Source organism: Triticum aestivum, chromosome 7B (genome assembly GCF_018294505.1).
Source record: "Triticum aestivum cultivar Chinese Spring chromosome 7B, IWGSC CS RefSeq v2.1, whole genome shotgun sequence".
NCBI classification, from domain to species: domain Eukaryota; kingdom Viridiplantae; phylum Streptophyta; class Magnoliopsida; order Poales; family Poaceae; genus Triticum; species Triticum aestivum.
In genome coordinates this window covers 188,712,198-188,717,341 of record NC_057813.1, presented here as the reverse complement: position 1 = coordinate 188,717,341, position 5,144 = coordinate 188,712,198, and positions in this window count along the sequence as shown.

The following is a 5,144-nucleotide window of genomic DNA, read 5'->3' as shown; positions in this document are numbered from 1 at the left end:
GTGCCCTAACTTGGTGATGGAAGACACCTACGGCAACGGCAGAGAGGACGAGGTCCACGTCTGGCATGAGGACGACGTCGGAGAAGTCGCGGCAGCTAAGCGCTTCGTCGCCGGCATCGTCGAGAGCTAGTGGTGGCGCTAGGGTTTGCGAGAGGTGGCGAGGTGGAAGAAGGATTTTTGACCGTGATGTGATGGGTATTTATAAGGAAAGGGATGGCACAACGCAATTACGCAGGTGCCCCTGGCGGTTCACATCTAAAGGACACGTGGCAAGCATGCAACACCTTGGAAGTTGTTCCATGTTCCCACGCACGCCTGGATTGTCTGGGTGGTCGTTCCGAATTCTCCGGCTTTCAGGCAATAAGGATATAACATTAAAAATAGATATAAATGTTTGTCAGATTGGCTTCATCTGACAAGGTCTCAGTGAAGACAATCGATAGTTTTCAATAGAATGCATAAGATTTGGACAGATAGAGTTTGAGATAGAAGCATAGATAGGTTAGGGTCCGATCACATTCACTTAGATGAAAAGATTTAGCATGAAACCATAGCTATAAGTGAATGCTGTAGAGGACAGAACACATATATGTATATAACTAGTATAAGACCAATTCAACAAGATGAAGATAAACTTGAAAATAAGCCAGGGATGAAGATAAATCAAATACGAATACTTTGCAAATATAACGCCTAGGAAAACACTTCAAGCAAAAGTTTGGTGGTGGCGTTACCCACCATATAGGACGTATTAGACCCAGACACGTCGCACAATTATCGTGGCGCTCTGAAGTCAAATTCCGCATTAATATATTCACACTTAGAGTGTATGTCTTCATTAATTGAAGATATACATTACTTCGTGTGTTGCACATCTAAGTCATCAAAATGCATAAGTGTTAGGATGTGTGCCTAATCACAGGACATTTGAGGATTCCAAGATATTTAGCTCACACCGCAACTTGCAAAACCTTTTCTCATTCAAGGGCTTTGTGAAGATATCAGCCAATTGCTCTTCAGTGTTGACGTGAATGATATCAATATCTTCCTTCATAACATGATCTCTGAGAAAGTGATGAAGAATTTCAATGTGCTTTGTCTTCGAGTGCTGAACTGGGTTGTTGGCAATATTGATGGCACTCTCATTGTCGCAGTAGAGTGGCACATTCTTCAGGTGGATACCATAGTCCTTGAGAGTTTGCTTCATCCAGAGAATCCGAGCATAGCAAGATCCAGCAGCAATGTATTCGGATTCAGCAGTGGAGAGAGATGCATAGTTCTGCTTCTTTGAAGACCAACATACAAGAGATCGTCCCAGAAAGTGACATGTGCCTGATGTGGACTTGCGGTCAACCTTGTCACCAGCATAATCAGCATCTGAGAATCCAACTAGATCAAACTCTGAGCCCTTTGGATACCATAATCCTAGAGTCGGGGTGTAAGCCAAATATCAAAGAATTCGCTTCACAGCTAAGTGATGTGATTCCTTTGGTGCCGCTTGGAATCGGGCACACATGCAAACACTAAGCATTATATCTGGCCTAGATACACATAAATAAAGCAAAGAACCAATCATGGAGCGGTATACCTTTTGATCGAACTCTTTACCATTGGCGTCGGGACCCAGATGACTTTTAGTTGGCATTGGTGTCGTGTATACTTTGCAGTCTTGCATTCCAAACTTCTTCAGGCAATATTTGAGGTATTTTTCTTGAGATATGAAGATGCCATTGCATTGCTGACGAATTTGGAGACCCAGAAAGAACTTCAGTTCACCCATCATGGACATCTAATATTGCTCTTGCATCATGTGACCAAACTCATCAATGTATTTCTTGTTGGTGCAGCCGAAGATAACGTCATCCACATAGATTTGGCACACAAATAGTTCACCATCGTATGTCTTCGTGAAGAGTGTAGGATCTAGTGAACCAGGTTTGAAGCCTTTGCTCTTCAGGAAGTCCTTGAGCGTGTCATACCAAGCACGAGGGGCTTGTTTGAGGCCATACAGTGCCTTGTTGAGCTTGTATACCATATCAGGATGTTTTGGATCTTCAAAGCCAGGAGGTTGTGCGACATATACTTCTTCTTCTATTTTTCCATTGAGAAAAGCACTCTTCACATCCATTTGATACAGAAGGATGTTGTGATGATTTGCATAGGCTAGCAGTATGCGAATGGCTTCAAGCCTTGTCACTGGAGCAAATGTTTCATCGAAGTCAATTCCTTCCACTTGAGTGTAACCTTGTGCAACGAGACAAGCCTTGTTTCTGACGACTTGTCCATGCTCATCTTGCTTGTTGCGATATATCCATTTGGTGCCATGATATTGTGCTTCCGAGGATCAGGACGCTTGACCATTTCCCACACATTATTCAGCTCGAACTGTTGAAGCTCTTCTTGCATAGCTTGAATCCATTCAGGTTCCATGAAGGCTTCATCGACTTTCTTGGGTTCTGAGATTGAGACGAATGCAAAATGCCCACAGAAATTGGTTAGCTGTGTTGCTCTTTGAGTAGCTCTTGAACGAGTGAGTGGACCAGGTGCATTTAAGCTGTCAATTATCGTCTTAATCTGAACTTCATTTGCATCACGAGGATGAACATGACGAAGATTTTGCTCTTGCTGATCAATGTCATCATTTGGGGGATTGTCTTCAGGCTGAGCATTGTCTTCAGGTTGATTAGGTGCAGAAATGATAAGCTCTTCTTCAGTCTGATTCTCAAATGGTATGATCTCTCCAATTCCCATTTGCTTGATTGACTCACCAGGGGGTAATTCATGTAGCACATTTGGCAGGTGCTCTCTTTGTGAGCCGTTAGTCTCATCGAACCGCACATCCATAGTTTCAACCACTTTATAGTGAAAGAGGTTGAAGACTCTGTAGGAGTGCGAATCCTTTCCGTAACCAAGCATAAAACCTTCATGTGCTTTTGGTGCAAATTTTGAAGTGTGATATGGATCCTTGATCCAGCACCTAGCACCAAATACTCTGAAGTAGCTTACATTTGGCTTCTTACCAGTTAGGAGTTCATAGGATGTTTTTGTTGGAAATATGCCCTAGAGGCAATAATAAAATGGTTATTATTGTATTTCCTTGTTCATGATAATTGTCTATTGTTCATGCTATAACTGTATTAACTGGAAACCGTAATACATGTGTGAATACATAGACCACAACATGTCCCTAGTGAGCCTCTAGTTGACTAGCTCGTTGATCAATAGATTCCTGATCATGGACATTAGATGTCATTGATAGCAGGATCACATCATTAGGAGAATGATGTGATGGACAAGACCCAATCCTAAGCGTAGCACAAGATCGTGTAGTTCATTTGCTAAAGCTTTTATAATGTCAAATATTATTTCCTTAGACCATGAGATTGTGTAACTCCCGGATACCATAGGAACGCTTTGGGTGTACCAAACGTCACAACGTAACTGATTGGCTATAAAGATACACTACAGGCATCTCCAAAAGTGTCTGTTGGGTTGGCATGAATCGAGACTGGGATTTGTCACTCTGTATAACGGAGAGGTATCTCTGGGCCCACTCGGTAATGCATCATCATAATGAGCTCAATGTGACTAAGTAGTTAGTCATAGGATCATGCATTACGGAACAAGTAAAGTGACTTGTCGATAACGAGATTGAACGAGGTATTGGGATATGGACGATCGAATCTCGGGCAAGTAACATACCGATTGACAAAGGGAATTGTATACGGGATTGATTGAATCCCCGACATCGTGGTTCATCCGATGAGACCATCGTGGAACATGTGGGAGCCAACATGGGTATCCAGATCCCGCTATTGGTTATTGGCCGGAGAACGTCTCAGTCATGTCTGCATGGTTCCCGAACCCGTAGGGTCTACACACTTAAGCTTCGGTGACGCTAGAGTTGTTATGGGAAATAGTATGTGGTTACTGAAGGTTGTTCGGAGTCCCAGATGAGATCCGGGACATGACGAGGAACTCCGGAATGGTCCGGAGGTGAAGATCGATATATTGGACGAAGGGTATTGGAGTCTAGAATTGTTCTGGGAGTACCGGGTGACGACCAGCATGACCGAAAGGTGTTTCGGAGGCCCCGACAAGCATTGGGGGGCCTTATGGGCCAAGGGTAGGGGGCACACCAGCCCACTAAGGGGCTGTGCGCCCCTCCCAACCCCTCTCACGTAACTTGGAGAGGTGGGGGCGCCTCCCTAGGACAGCCGCCCCTCCCGGCTTGGGGGGCAAGTTTCCTAGGGGTGGGGGCGCCCAAACCCATCTAGGGTTTCCCCTGTGGCCTCCACCCCTCCCCTAGGGAACCCTAGGGCGCCTCGTCCACCCCCTTCCCCCTATATATAGTGAGGGAGAGAGAGGGCAGCCGCACCCTTCCCCTGGCGCAGCCCCTCCCTCCTCCAACACCTCCTCCTCCTCCGTCGTGCTTTGCGAAGCTCTGTCGAAGAACCACGAGCTCCATCGCCACCACGCCGTCGTGCTGCTGGAGTTTTCCCTCAACTTCTGCTCTCCCCTTGCTGGATCAACAAGGAGGAGACGTCCCCGGGCTATACGTGTGTTGAACATGGAGGCGCCGTCCGTTCGGCGCTTAGATCGGAATCGACCGCGATCTGAATCGATGCGTGTACGACTCCACCAACTGCGTTCTTGTAACGCTTCCGCATCGTGATATTCAAGTGTATGAAGATACACTCATCCTCTCACTCTCTTGTTGCTAGAATCTCCATAGATTCATCTTGGTGATGCGTTGAAAATTTTGAATTTCTGCTACGTTCGCCAACAGTGGCATCATGAGCTAGGTCTATGCGTAGATTCTATGCACGAGTAGAACACAAGTAGTTGTGGGTGTTGGTTTGTTCAATATGCTTACCGTTACTAGTCTTATCTTGATTTGGCGGCATCGTGGGATGAAGCGGCCCGGAGCGACCTTACACGTACGTTTACGTGAGATAGGTTCCACCGACTGACATGCACTTGTTGCATAAGGTGGCTAGCGGGTGCCAGTCTCTCCCTCTTTAGTCGGATCGGATTCTATGAAAAGGGTCCTTAGGAAGGGTAAATATCAATTGGCATATCACCGTTGTGGCTTTTGCGTAGGTAAGAAACGTTCTTTCTAGAAACCCATAGCAGCCACGTAA